This window comes from Halichoeres trimaculatus, unplaced genomic scaffold, assembly GCF_033239565.1.
Source record: "Halichoeres trimaculatus isolate MK-OKI-2021-1 unplaced genomic scaffold, fHalTri1.1 fHalTri1_scaffold_12, whole genome shotgun sequence".
Taxonomy (NCBI): domain Eukaryota; kingdom Metazoa; phylum Chordata; class Actinopteri; order Labriformes; family Labridae; genus Halichoeres; species Halichoeres trimaculatus.
Window position 1 is genome coordinate 11,046,010 of NW_027437190.1, and position 15,876 is coordinate 11,061,885.

Here is a 15,876-nt window from a genome sequence, read left to right on the forward strand (position 1 = left end):
CTGTATATCACCCCCCACTCGCCCTGTACTTTATCCACTATCACCGTCTGTCAAGGTATAAAAGCCAAAAAAATATAATTTTAAAAACTGCAGATCATAAAGTGATGTAAAACTGTTAGTTTCTGTATTGTTGGTACAGTGTGGAAAAAAAGTTCCCTTTAGCTAGCAAGCTAAAGCAGTAGGTCTGACAGCATAATTATTTTTATACTAAATCCTTTCCAACAATCCGAGCAATGGCAGCAGAACAGGTGAGTTAGGTTACAGATTGCTACAAAGAAACCACAATGATCATAGCAGTATTAAGTGTTGGAACATTTGTTGCTTGTGGGAAACACCCCTCTGCTCCATGTTTGAGTTTATCTCATCCTATTGGGATCCTGTTTTGCATACCGCACCATGCCTTATCCCTTACTTCTTCTTAGGTTTCAGGCATGTTTGAAGGTAGAGGGGGGTTTATAAGTAGTGATCATTCGTGGTCCCTTTTCAGTTTGTAATACATGATACCATTACCATGAGGGACACAATGCATTCAGCCAGGATTTCTAATCTTTAGAATCCGGTCCAGTTTTACTGTACATTGTCTTTGGTTTGTTCCCAGATCAGCACTTTCAAACAAATGCAGAAAATCAGTTGTACCCATGCCAGTGCCTACCATCTTCATGAAAAGAAAGTGACATCAACGCTTGTTAGTGATGACGCAGGTCTCCACAAACTTGAGCCAATTTCTGTCTCTTCAGAAGGCACATGCCAAGCAGTTTGCTCCTCTTCATCGCCTTCCATTTGGGATTGTACACCAGTATGAGTCTTCTGCTGCTGTAAGTGATGGGGCTGAAAGCATTTAGAGTGCAGAGCCCAATATCTGTTTAAAGGTCCTGGATAAGAAGGCAGAATCTATCAGCCAAGGCGCAGGACCTGATTTGAAAAAGTTTTCTGGTTTTCATTTGAAGTTTGAGCAGCTAGTGTCTCGGGCGTCTGCTGATTGTACAATTATATCAGGATTTTTTTGTTTGACAATATCAAAATTGGGATTCTAATTTTTTTTCAAATTCAAATTCTTTATTTCAGTCTTCGTTTATTAACTGGATTGGAAATGAGTTAGCAATTTTCTCCAGTAGAGGGTGAAATGTTTCAATGTGAAGACATTATCATCATCATTTTCACCCTCAATGAGGCTCTCCTGGTTAAATAAAGTTTCATTAAAAGTTTCATTCATTTAACTTTTTCACATGGCCTGGTGTTAAAAAAGCAAACCAAAAATCGTAAATATCGAAGAATCGCAATTAAAATTGAATCAGCACCCCAAATATTGTAAAAGAATCAAGAACAGCATATCACCCTAGCCCTGCTAAAAAACCACCAGAGATTGTGTAAGTGGAATTTCTCTTGCCAAGGACTGTGAATAAAGACACCACAAAGTGAAGGAAGTCATGTAAAGATGCACATTTCCATCTTAATAAGGGAAGTTTCAAACTTTGAAAACTTGGTTTGCTTTCCATTGAAGCTTCCGAGGTTGTCTGGGCATCACTGGCCGTGCTCGCAGCTCCATATTGAGAATATGAATGAGTGCGTTTCTGCGCTGTATATATGCCTTCTGTACACACTTGTAAGTGCAGTGGCTCAGTCATTTGTCTCTGTGGCGGAGGCTGACACAGGCCGGTACGGGCCCTGGCACTGCCAACATGAAGCACCTCCCCTCCTCCCCCCTCAAAAGCTGTGATTGTTAAAGGGCAACATCCATCACTGGACCAGTGTTCTGTGGTTTGACACCATTGTTCAGATTCTCCCTTTCTGTCCTCTTTCACCTCACTTTGTCTCCTCTGATCTCCTTCCCTTTCTTTAAGAGTTTTTTTCTTTTTCTGAATTTACTGAATCCTAAAGCTGTGAGGTGTTTCTTTCCCGCGACGTGTTCATACAGGTCTGGTTATATCCTTGAGCCTTCTCATTGATTGATTGATGAAGGCACACTCTATGGATTCCTCGCCTGGGTGTTTGTGTGACTTGTTGTAAGAGTATGTGCCTCAGTGTTGCCATGAATCCAGGAGACCACGTCATCCACTTTCGACCATCTGGCATGACAATCACCGAGTGTGTGTATGTGTGCATTAGCAGCTGGGTTAGTTGCTGCAAGGGTCATAGAGGAGGGGATGATGGGTAACCAAGAGAGTGCAAAAGCACTACCCTGGTTACTGCATCCCATATGTCTAACAAGATGGAGCAGAGTCCTTTCCCATCTGAGGCAAACAACAAACTTAACTTTGAGTGGAAGCAAAGCTGAGGATGAGCCACAAGTGTCTGTGTTCATGTCTGGACATCGTAGGTGTCATTAAGAAACGTATTGTAGACGGATTCAGTCGAGGTGCATAACGAATCACTCTTGGCAATGACTTGCTTCACACAGTTGAGTGATACAGTTACATGATCCTTCATTGCTCACGTTTGACAGCTGTCAGAGTTTTCCTGAGGATCAAACATGCAGCAAGAAATCTGCTCTCCTGCTCACCTAACACGGCTGGGGAGCAGCATTTTGATTTAAACGCTTGCCTTGGGAAGGGATTCACAAAACTCTGTTTAGTATTCATAATGTTTGAGAATTTTCCTCAGAGCAAGATGAATTTTTCTCTCAAAATATACCCAGTGGACCATCACTGCTTTCAAAGATGCTTTTTTCTTTGCGACACATGTATGTGGTGATGGCTGCCAAATGCTACATGAGCATCAGGATCATGTTTATGCATAGTATGTATTTATGAGTCATTTCAGCAGATCAGTGTGTTGGCAAGTAGAAAAGATCCACACAGTCAGCTGTTATATCTCAACAAACAACAATATCTTGAACTTTTCAATTTATTTGTTGTTGTTTGTTTTGTTTTTGTTGTTGTTGTTGTTGTTTTTTATTTAATTCAAAGTGGCTAACATTTGAATTTCAGAAAGTTAGCCTGCTGCACTGTTGAGGTCTCGATTTAGTAGCCTTGAGCCTTTTTAGGTGAGTTCAGGTCAGTTGGAGTCAGTTGTAGGAATGCACCAATTCGATCCTAGTGTCGGACATCGGCGCCCATCCACACCCTCAAAGCTGGTGGGAAAGAATCGGTCAAAACTTGACACTAAACTATGATTTAGTCCACAAGGTGTAAAAATTTACAATCAAATAGTCATTTCTCTAAATTCTGAAACACTTTTATAACCAAACTGCTGTGAAACACTTAAACACCTATAAGGTCAATCAATATTAACTTTAGTAATTCCATATGGACTGATTTTTGTCTTTTACTCAGAACATTACCAGTCTTATCCCACAGTAGAACATGCAGGTTATTATTCAACACAGGTATCGGACCAGGTTTGGTATAGGTCAATACCCAAAGCCCAGGTATCAGTATCGGTATCAGGACTAGGGATGGGTACTGAATTAGGCACTTTTGTAGGTACCTACCAAATTCTGTCAAAAGTACCAGATACCGATTCACATGGAATCAAAAGGTACCATGTTTAGGTACCTGAATGCATCCTTGTGACTGTGAGGGAGTGGAAGAGTAGGCGATTTTCCAAGCTTGACATGAACACAGCATTGCAAGATAACATTTTGAAGAATAAAAATGTTGAGTTGAAAAAGAATATACATTTTATTATTAAACAAATCAATATTTTTTACCACATAAACACAAAAAAGTACCGATTGCCAAGTACCGGGTATCGGTACCGTATCGTTTCAAATGTGAAAGGTACCCATCCCTAATCAGGACCAGAAAAGCTGAATTGGTGCATCACTAGTATGATGAGCAGACTATCTGTCTGGCGTTACAGCCTGGTGCTCTGAGACAAGTCTGTCAGATGTAATGTTAGTGAATCTTGGTTATGTCCTACCAGTGTTATCTACCAACTTCAACCTCACCAAGCAGAGCTAACGTAACCTCACTCTTCATTTTATTGATAGACTCTCAAGTTTGACCAGACCACTGCAGAATAACTGCTGACTGTGGGTTGAAATGAACAGTATCACATACGGTTTAGCCTGTGTTTTAGCTTGGGCTCTGTCACTCTCCCATTTAGCTTTTCTCTGCTCCTTTTCTTCTTAACAGCCTAGCTCCGGGGTTCACCATTATTATAAAATGAATCCAAGAAATTGTTTTCAGCGGAGAAAAAAACTGATCCCCCTTCTCTCTGCTAATCTTTGTCAGCTGGCGTGTTTTCATAGCCACTTCTAAGAGCCATAAACCAATCCTGTCTGACCCAACTGATGAGCTGAGAAATGGCATTTACAAATAACTTATTATGACGCTGATAATCTCATTTTAAAATGTGGATTATGATCAAGCATGTAGGTCCTGACTGGTATTTAAACATAAACAGTGGTGCTGCGTACAGCCTTATGTCATCTAGTAATTAAAATACTAACTTCTACAACTTGGGGGATTCTGGTTTCCTCGGTGCTGAATATTTTGATTTTTTCCAAAGCTGAAGCACTCAGGAGGATACTCAGGATTTTGTAGTGGTCACAGATAGAGCTGAAGTGTAATGTCTCAGTTGAAGGCGTTGACACAGGCACCCAGCTGGCTGACGACTTCAGGACATTAGTCATGTCCACTGCTTCGCTGAAGTGTGTGTATTAACATGTTTTAGTGTCTCATGTCTCCATGGATGAGGAAACGTCCCTCAGTAATACACTGATGGCATCAACCCATGTTGAGCTCTATTCTTCTCCTGTGCTGACCCACTGTCCTACTAGAGACAGCCATTCATACCGGCTGCCAGTAAAAACCTCATCCTCCACAAACATGTCTGTCATGACAGAGATGAAGTACTGTGTGAACACGCTACGCTGAAGTGACCAGATTTAAAGTCAAGATTCATGAGTCAGCTTCAAGAAGAAGATCTATGTGTCAGGGCAGATTGGGGAAGAGTGTTGATTTATTCATAACACAGGCTAAAAAACAAAAGTATAAACAAAAATGAAGAACTTGATGGAGAAGTGAGTTAACTTATTAGCTTTCAGACCAGTCTTGGTGATCCCAGCCAAGCAACTTAGCAGAAAATTTATAGAAAAAACAGGGAGTTAAGAAATGAAACACTGCCACTGTTTTGTCTATTGAGTTATCTGTGGTTACTGGGAGTGACTTGTTTGACCACTTCTGTAAATAATAAATGTTTGAATTTTGTCATTGTGCAAGGAACAGCTTAACTGAAAAAATTATGCATTATGCTCTTTTTAAATCTGCCAGATTTAAAAAAAATGTTTATTTAAAATGTTGGAAAGATTGTGTGGTCGCTGAAGCAAGGAGGCTGATTTGAGTTAACCATCACCACGGAGGCACTACCAACCAGGATATTTGAGTGATTATTATTTTAGCTGCATAGATAAATAAGTTTTATTCTTATTCTTTTTAATTGTGACAACTTGTTTATTGTATTTGATTGTCGCCGTATTATGTTCGATGAATGGGTTGTTACTGTGGATTGGGTTGCTGATAGAATGAGCAGAGACCTAATGTAGAGAGCAAGGTTATAACAGTTAACTAAAATGAAACTAAAAACGAAAACTAAAATTTAAAATACATTGCAGTAAACTCAAACTAATAAAAACTAGAAAAGAAAACAACAACGATAAGTAAACTAAAACTGTATCCTGTGTTCACAAAACTAACTGAAACTAACTAAAATGATAGAGAAAATTCCCTTAGTTATAGTTTTTGACAATATTAATAGCTTTTAGGATTTAAATTAATCCTACACATTTTCCCAACCAATTTTAGACAGTTTTCGGCAGTTGTCAGCGCCGTACGGCACCATCATAGGAACGTACTGGGACAAGCTTGTTTACTGCACTGACTGGCTGTGCGCTGTGCTGCGACGAAATGTAGTGGAGCAATGAATTAGAGCATCTGTAATAGTTTAATTCTTACAGAGTCCAAGTTTTTATTTATTGAAGCTCATATTGTATAGTTTTTTTTTATAATTTATGTTAATATTATTTTTATGTAATTTATGTTAAAATTATTTTATATAATTGATGTTTATATTTTTTATACTAAGTTTGTATTATTATCATGTGTTTTAGGCAGCAGCCAACATATCGGTATCAGCATTGACTGAGCAGTGAGCACAATGTTGGACTTGAAAATAAACAGTTTGACAAAATATTAACTGTGACCTTTTTGAATCCTGCACCTGGTTAATAAGGTATCAAAAACTAAAACTAAACTAAAACTAAACTAAAAATAAGACTTGTTGCAAAAATCAAAACTAAATAAAAACTAGAATGCCTGCTCTAAAACTAATTAAAACTAAACTGTAATGGAAAATCCAAAACTATTATAACCTTGGTAGAGAGAGGGGTTTTGTCTCATTCCAATGGGATTCCACTCTGCTGTAACAACCCACTCATCCTGAATTAACCCTTCATTAGCTGGACTTGCACAGAATCTGGATGTCAGCATCTTGTATAGCCTCTGGTGATTGTAGCTGAGGGACAGAAAGCCACGATATCTTCACTTACCAGTGGCTCAAACAGCAATGCAAGCAGGAAGTTGATGATGTTTTGTTTGCTTCTGACAAGAAACATGAGAGTGTTGTGTTCATCAGTTCACGGATTGGTATGAGGAGCTGTTGTTGAGGGTCAACCAAGGTGTGGATTATATTGGAATTATTGCAAGGTTGAAAGGTTGCAAGGTGTCTCAGCTTAGGAAAGTTACACAACCTTGTCTCTCATTGTCAAAATTCCTTATTAATCAGCCTTTTCCTGAATTCAACCTGGTGAAATGAAACTTGATTTTTATTTTATCTTGATTATCATTGGGGCATCCTTCCCAGTGACCCTCAAAGGAGAGTTCAAAGGTCATCAACATGGCCTGGGTTCAACATTAAGACGGGAGCGGTTCTGTTATAGCTCATATCTCGTCCAGAACAATCTCTGTAGGACTGATGTCCTGGATGCCAGATGGGGTTTGGGACACAGAGAGCTACTTTTTACTCAGGGCTGGTGGGTGCTTCAGATCCACCATGAATGCAGCGGCAGATAGATTTTTGGCCCTGGGTGGGAGGTTTGGTCCGGGTCCACATAGCAATGGGTGTTTTTTCAGAGGAATGCTTCCCGTGCCTTAGTCCCACCACAGTCCTTGTTGTTGTCCCAGATGCTAGGCCACACATCCTCTTCACACTGAGGAAGAGGAGGAAAAATGATGAGATTGAGGCCCACTCCCTGCATACTTCCTCCCTTCCAGATGCTGATCTTTCTCCTCAAGCATGGGTCTGAATTTCTTAATTCCTCAAATGAACAGACCAGAGATGCCATATTTGTACTTTCACCGATAACTGAACCTTAGTGGTACAGGAAAAAGTGAAGGTTGTGATCAGTCATTTTCTTGACGTAAAACTCAGCAGCTCAAAGGTGTCTGACCGTGGCAATTGTCCCCTACAATTACTTGTCTCTGCTGGATATTCGGTTGTCATAGGGACTTGTTTGAGCTGTCATGGAGAATTAATCAAGATGAGGTAATGGGCTATTATCTCGTCAGCCTCAGATTGCAATAATGGCTCAGCTACAATATGAGGAACTAAAAGTACATTCAGAGCCAATATCTCTCAGTGCTTAAAAGGGTCATACATTTGATGGCAGTTTTCTGACCTCCCCGTCTTTCCTCTGGTGGTTGGAGGAGCCCTCTGCTATGCCAGTGATGAGCAGTTCTCTGAAGCTGTCATAACCTTGGGATTTTAGTGCTTGAATAAATCCAGTATTCATGATGGAGGTCTACAGAGTCAGGGCAGCATGCTCTCAGCAGACCTTCCGCTGGTATTTACGAGCTGCGTTTATGTAACATGATGTCATGGAGGACTTTACAGAGGAAAAGAAACATGCAACCTTACTTTAGCCTTGTGTGTCTTTAGCCTTGGTTGGATAAGTCTTGGTTGCCAGACTGATAATCACAAACGTCTGCAATTAGGTTGGGTTACATGAATAAGGGTGAGAGTGGGCTCTGGTGAGTGCTTATTAAAGTCAGACCTGTGGCACTTTTATTATCCAAGGGGAAGATAAAGTCATACAACAGGAACATTGGTGCTTGATAGAATGTGGCTCAGACTTTAAGCTGGTGTCTTAATTAAAAAGTCTGCACACCACAGAGACAAGCTGTCAAAACACTGTCACCAACCCAGCCACTGAAACCAGTAACTTTGTAGGTTGTGGTGTTCATGTCGCCTGGTTTGTCATGCACTCAGTGCTGAGCTTACTTTTACAGGCTATGCAAAATAAATTTTATTAAAATTGGAATTTTGGGGGGGTATTTCATAAGATGTAACTATAAATGATAAAAAAGCCAGATCTGTGAAGACTTAACAAAAAATGCAAAGACAACAATTAATAAAAGTCACAAAAGAACATATTGTCCCAAGTTTCAAAAGCAAGCATGAAGCTACAAACTGTTCAATGATATTTTTTTGTCAGGTGAAAAAGACACCTTCTCGTGTTGGTCCCTTAAAAAGTTATCTTCTTCCTCAAGAGCTGTAGCCAGTATGTCTGTAACTGTATAGAGTTTTGATGCTCCTCACTGAAATTGAGAGAAATAGGATTTAGAAAAGCAAATCAGTCTTAAAAAAAGACTAACCAGATACAACTTGATGAGGTAAGGTACCTATCAGTATAGTTATGTAGTGCTGTTGTTTGAAACATAACAAGCAGACCTTGCAGTCGCTGGCTATGTGTAGCACTATCGGCAGCCTGGTGCTCCGACATGTCTGTAGGCCAATACGACAACAAGTAAACACTGTCAGTTTGTATGTTGTTTAGTAGCTTATATATTTAGTGTACTGACAGCCCGGTGCTCTAAGACGTGTCTGTATTGTGTAACATTAGTGAATCCTGGTTATGTCCTGCCAGTCATCTACCAAGCAGAGCTAACGTAACCTCACTCTTCATTTTATTGATAGACTCTCAAGTTTGAACAGACCACTGCAGAATAACTGCTGACTGTGGGTTGGAATGAACATTATCAATAACAGTTTAGCCCTTTGGCCTTTAGCTTGTGTTATACCTTTAGCGAGTGCACTATCACTCACCAGTTTAACTTTCTTCTGCTCTTTTCATCACTTCAAAATTAATCACAGAAATCATTTTCAAGCAAAGAAAAACACAGATCTATCTTCTCAGTACTAAACTTTGTCAGCCTGCGTGGTGTTGTCATAGAGACCTAGACGTACCATAAATCAATCTGGTCCTGTTCGACAAAATTGGGAATCTAAGGAGTAGCATTTTGAAATAACCTGTAATATTGGCGCTGATAATCTCGTTTTAAAGTCTAGATTCGGCATGTCTAGAAGGGAGGCTTTTGCAAAATCACTTAGAAACTCTTCACAGCTCCTTTAACTCAGCTTCTGATCAACCAAGACATTGTAATCAGGGAGGCCCCTGTTAATGCACATCTCTGAAAAACTCCTGGCTGTAGAACTGTTAATCCTCAAAGACTGGTCTTCAGTTTGCTGCTGGGTCTATTACTGGCTATAGTCTGAATAACTTATTTCTGTATCCTTACACTGTTTGAAGGTGGCATTTTTCAGGTTGAGTTCAGCACACATCCCCCGTCGACAGTCACTTGAGAAATCTGTATCAGAATCACAGACACAAAATACATGAATTTTACAGTCCATAGTTCTTACAAGTTTATCCTTCAAGTTGTATTTTGAACCAGGCTCCTCACATGACATAAAGTTAGCACTTTAACATGAGTGTCAACTGGACTTCCTTGGATGTTGGTGCCAGCTTCAGGAAACTGCAGTTCTGAAGAGAAGTTTACCCTAACTTAATACCATGAAAGAAGAAATCAATGATACTAGAAAATCCTGGATATCAGATACTGTTGGGAGTTATTACACAGCAAGTCATCAACTTCCTTCTATTAGCATTCAGGGACCGTGAATAACATTGATTAGACATCATTGTATGGTAGATGATTACGGATTAGAACACTGCTATCTTCACTTTACAGATTATTAGTTAGTCATGTATTTGAAGCAGGCAGTTAATAACGTCACTTGAAAATAAAGGCTCACATAATACATCTTAGAAATAAAACAAGGCCCCTGCTTTGTCATCTGGAAACAGTTTGGGTGGTAGTTTTCATTCAACAGGTGTCTGAGAGTCAGGTAATGGCATCTCTGTTTCTGAGTAATCCATGAGTCACCAGCATTAATCAACAATCCTCCCAGCCTCTCAGCTTGTGCTGTGGTCACTTTGTACATTTAGGCACTAAAACTATGACCTAATGAACCTTTAATAAGAGCACACACAGGGCTGTCTGACTAATAAGTTATTTATCAGCGTGTAACCTTTATGGCTAAACTGAGTGGACATGCACTCTGCATTATTACGAGCCCAGTCACAGTTCAGTATCAGGTTGTTTTTCTGGTGGTAATTTGTGCTTCATTGGTATGCTGCTGGAACATGGGAGCAGCGCCAGGCTGAGGAATGGGATCAACAGGTGACGGCTGAAAGAAACGACTCAAGACATCTTATGAGCGGAGGACCATTAAGACAGAAAATCACTCACATTTATTATTTTCTTTGCTGTAGAAGAGCAGCCATAGAAGCTCCCCTGAGAGCAAACAATGTTTCACTATTCTGAATTTACTGTTGGACACAAACACAGGTTATTTACATCTCAGATTCTTTCTTGTAAGCAGATTATAAATCAGTTTGAATGGAAACCCATAATTCCTTGCAGTTGTGCTGTTGTTGGCGAGACTAATGCTCCGTATTTACACTCACAACTTAAATCATCTGGAGCGATTCTCTCCTTTTTCATGACTCCCTGTGGGAACGTCACTGATCCATAAAACACGTTGAACATGCAGAGTGACTCTCTAATGAGCTTGCTGTTTCCTGCCCAAATCATGAGCCAGTTTCTCCACTGTTGATCGGCAGCTCACACTGTCTGTTAACAAACGCTCTGAGAGATGCTTGACAAAACACAACAGCAAGCGGTCTGTTTTTTGAGTTCTTTAAAAGTTTGTTATAGCTCAAGTAAAAAATGCACTGAAGTTTTAAAAAAGCTGCTGACTGTGTGTACAAACTCTGCAAAGTGTTATCAGAAAACAGTAGCCTCCAGCTGAGATGCTGTTTGCTGTTAGGACATCTCATCTTTAATATTTTTTCAAACTCAGAGGAGAGCAGGCTGAACTATTACTGCAGCTGTCGATATGTTTTCACAGCAGCTGGTTTAATGGATGTCCAACCCAATGTTCTCACTTCAAGTGTGTTTTCTATATTAATCACATATCAAGCCTTTGAAGGTTTACTTGTTTTATCTCCTGTGACCTCAATATCTGGCAGACACACAGGCTGAAAGCAACGCAGAGCTCTCTCTGTAAAGTGTTTGCCATTAGTGCAGTTAGAGAGACGCTACGTACACATCAAAACGTTTACACGACAGGACCAAAGCATGACCTTTCATTATTTTAGAAACTAATAATTATTAGTCAGTTAAGCTTTTTAGAGATGAAAGGGTATATTATGGGGATCTATAGTCTGTCATCTTGAGTGCACCACACAGGTGCATTTCCAAGCTCTCTGAGGTTAAGCTGATATCAGAGGAGGAAGCTGATAGCTTTTATACGTCTCAAGGGATCACAGGAGCAGTTACCTAATGTCATAAGGGTCACTGATGTGAAAACAAAAAAACAAGATAAAAACAAATCTTAGGATCTCAGCCCTTCCATGAAATGAACAACTCTTTCAAAAGTAAAGGAGGAAATGCAAGATTATTTTGTTGGAGAGTGCGTAAGAAGCACTGTTTTGGTAACCTATCTCAGTAATCCACCTTAAACTCAAAGAGAAATGAGCTCTCTCCATGTTAGGCCTAGCTTATTTTTGACAGTATGAAAAATGCTTTGAACACACCTTATTAGGACATCTCTACTCAAGGGAGAACAGGTGGGTGCTGGACACGTAACAGACGACTGTTGTGGTTCAACTCTAGCGGTGACAGCTGTGCTGAACACTGAGCCATCATACACCAGGTGTAGACGTATAAAACCAGGTGTAAAATAGGACCAAAAATATCTCTTAATAAAATGTGTCATTAGCCCTTGAGCAGCTACAGATGACTTTTGTGAAATCTTTAAACCCTTCCTGAAAGTGGTAAGAATTTTTTTTTTTTTTTTTTGTGGACATTAAATGCAGATCAAGGCAGCTTTTACAAAGAAGTTTCTGCAGCAGTGCAGGATGTTCAGCCAGGCCTTGGCACAGGTCTTCATAATATGATGCTGTATCTGCTTTGGAAACCATTCACCTGCCAGTTAAATAATTTCTTCTTCAAGAAATGGTAATACTTTTTTCCTGGAAGCAAAGCAGTGACAGTGCTGAACATGTGCTGCATCTCTTCAACACTGAAATCGAAATAGTAGTAGTCATCCCACTATGTGCATCCAAAGGGGTTCACTTCATCTACACAGAACAAGACATTACAGGGCCTACATTTCAGCGTGCACCAAACATTTAATCATCACATCTCTAGACAAAAAATGCACAATATGTTGTCATAATCAGGGGATCTGTGAAGTCTTAAAAAAGTTCTAAAATGTCTAACATTGAATTTAAGGCCTTAACAAGTCTAAAATTCTCTTAAAATCTCATAAAACGTCTTGAATATGATTCTGAAAGGTCTTAAAAATGTTTAATCCAGACTTGATGTGGTTAAATATGATAAAAAATGAGTGGGAAAGTAATGTTTAAAGAGGTCCCTGACTTAAAGCTCATGTAAGTAAGTGTTTAAGTTGATTTTAGCACCCCCTGTTGGTTAGGTGACTTTTCTCATGCCTTTGCTAATCTGCTTCACGACAGATAGGCTTATGATGGTTTTAGCCAATCACAATTCAATCCACTTTATTTATATAGCACATTTTAAAAACAATAAAATTGACCAAAGTGCTGCACAGTAAAAAAAAAAAAAAAAAAGAGCATCAATAAAACAAATAAAATGAATTAAAATAACACATAGAAACAAATAAGAGTCATAAAAAGAAAGGGGTTAAGACCATAAGAAAAAATAATATTTTGCAATTTTCCATCATGTTTTTTGTACTTTTTTTCCCATTTGGACGAGAAATGGGTTCTGTTAGTTTTTTGTCATGGCAAAGTGTTGGATCCAAACATCATAGACACACGCTGAAAAAGAGACATAACTTAATTGTAATTTACCATTGGTCACAAAGCAGAATGAATGCTGAAGAGGGCACATTGGACAGTTTTCCCATTGCCTGATTTGTGTGATGACTGTTTTAGTCGCAGTGTACTTGAAGATGGACTTTAAAACTTTGAGGAGCGCAGATGGCCTAGTGGTTTAGGTTGTGCTCCATCAGATCCGCCCTCATGCAGGTGGCCTGGGTTTGAATCCAGCCTGTGGCCTCTTCCCTGCATGTCACTCCCCACTCTCGCCCTGTTTCCTCCACTATCCACTGTCCTCTCTACCAACTGATTGAAGGCATAAAAGCCCTAAAAAAAAATAAAAAACAAACCTTTAATTGATCAAAAAAAAAAAAGAAATCTTAGTTGTGAAAACAGTCAAACCTCCTTGATATAATAATGCAATGTAAATCTGAAAGAAGACACATGACTTGAGTCACACAGTCTGACCCTCTGAGACATGGCACCTTAGCATGGTACCTCACAGAATGTGTGATGTTGGTCTGCAGAAGCTGTGGTTGACTGAGATTTTCTTAGACCACGCAAAAGTGATGGTGGTGTTTTTCTAAAACAAAACAAAAAAGTTTCTCAGATTTGTAATTTAATTCAGTGAATCCACATTTCTGTCCAAAAATAAATACATCTTCACTCTTTTTCATGCCTTATCCACTTAAGCCAGAGTTTAACTCAGGGGTAGCCAACCAGTCCGAGACCAAGAGCCACAAAAATTACAGTGGTACAACAAAGAGCCACATCCCACACGTGGTCTGACAAATGCACTTCCTGTCACACATAAACGAAATGTCATTAGGTAAAAATCAATACACTTCCAATTTTCAAAGCGAGATTTACTGTTTGTAAGTGTGTTTAAATTCCTACTTGAAGCCGTGTGAAAAACAAATTTCTGTTTTTACTGCACTAAGTTCTATCTTTATCTATCTATCTATCTATCTATCTATCTATCTATCTATCTATCTATCTATCTATCTATCTATCTATCTTTCTATCGATCTATCTATCTATCTATCTATCTATCTATCTATCTATCTGTCTATCTGTCTGTCTGTCTGTCTGTCTGTCTGTCTGTCTGTCTGTCTGTATCTATCTATCTATCTATCTATCTATCTATCTATCTATCTATCTATCTATCTATCTATCTATCTATCTATCTATCTATCTATCTATCTATCTATGAGCACATGAGTGATTGAGTGGAGAACATATAGAGAAGAGAAACTGAAACTTGAGTATCAGTCTCGTCACCCAAGTATTGATCAATACTGACCCCCACGTTGGCATCAATGTATCAATATTTAAGATTGATCAGCACACCACTACTCATAACAATATACATATAAATATTGTTTTTATGAATAGATCGAAGAGCTGCACACTGAAAGGCACATGCGGCTCCCGAGCTGCAGCTTGGCCACTCCTGGTTTGACCCCTTACTGTCTGAATTAATTAACAATTATAAAAATAGATTATTTTTATATGGTTTTGCATTCTTACAGTTGTGAAATTAAGTGGAGATTGCAAATTTGAGTATAGTTCACACAATAGTTACAATTAAGCTATATATCATGTATATAAACATGAGAAGTTCATCCCCTGACCAATATATTGTGGCATAGTGGATTTGATATGATCTTTGGTTTGTGTAAAATATGAACCAATGGGTAATAATGAGATACAAAGGTCATTTCAGCTGCATCAAGACCTGACAGGGTATGTCACAAATTTGTAACAACAGGCATCAAGGGGTTTAACACAATTTTGCAGAAAATAAATATTTTTGGGACTCCTCAAATGTGTTACATTGAAAATAAAATAAGCAAATAATGAGCACTGATTTAGGGATATCTGACTACAGTATTGTCTCTACATAATGATGACTCTCAGTGCGAGAGTTTTCCTGTTTGCAAATTTAACAGCTAATCAGAAATGCTAGTGCTGGTGGGTTGATGCTGATCAGGTGGAGTCATACTACCACCACCATCATCATCATCATCATGCATGTAGTTCAGCTTTACATTTAGATCAGTGTTGTCTGCTCACTGTAGCCTCCTCAGGTCTTTCTCCATAGAGAACAAACTTGAGCCTGTATTTGTGGACATTTTTGGATCTAGTCTTTTCTTTGCTTTCATATTTGATCTAAGGGCAGCACATCTACAGAAAGCAATCAGGCTAAAGAGCACTTTATTTTTGATGAGTTATTCCATCTCATGTTGTAATGTGCACTTCCTCTCAGCATGGAGTATAGAAGTAGCATCGCTCTGCGCCCGGAGAAAGCAGCCTGGTTGCTCTCAGGCCCCAAATCAGATAAGTGTCGCCGTGCATTGGGTTGAAAATCCATACTTATAGGAGTTATTTTAGTGACACTGGGCCCTTTGTTCCTCTGTAATAACTATGCAGCTCTGACAACAGGCCTCTGTTTCAGACAATATTAGCATGCGGATTCTCTGCTGTAGGGCTACACCATTTCTGTTAGTACAGTGTGTATATTGTTTTGGAGGCAGGAATGCACTGGATGTCCTCTGCAGTGGGAGCGGGCTAGCTTAATGGATAGCTGTCAAAGTGGATGTTAGAGGAGCAGCTGTATTTCCATCTGTCTCTATTAAAAGTTCACAGCAATGAAGCAGGAGTTTGTATTTTGTGTCATTTATAAAAGATCTTCAAGGGTAAAGTTGTTTGAACCCAAAATGAATCAG

The 15,876-nt window shown here is 39.2% G+C and overlaps 1 protein-coding gene across 1 annotated transcript in view; it reads left to right on the plus strand.

Annotated features, from left to right (window-relative positions):
* The window catches only part of LOC141801354 (myelin basic protein-like), a 59,243-nt gene that overhangs the window by 42,758 nt on the left and 609 nt on the right, over positions 1 to 15,876 (plus strand). The gene's annotated exons all lie outside the window — the stretch shown is intronic.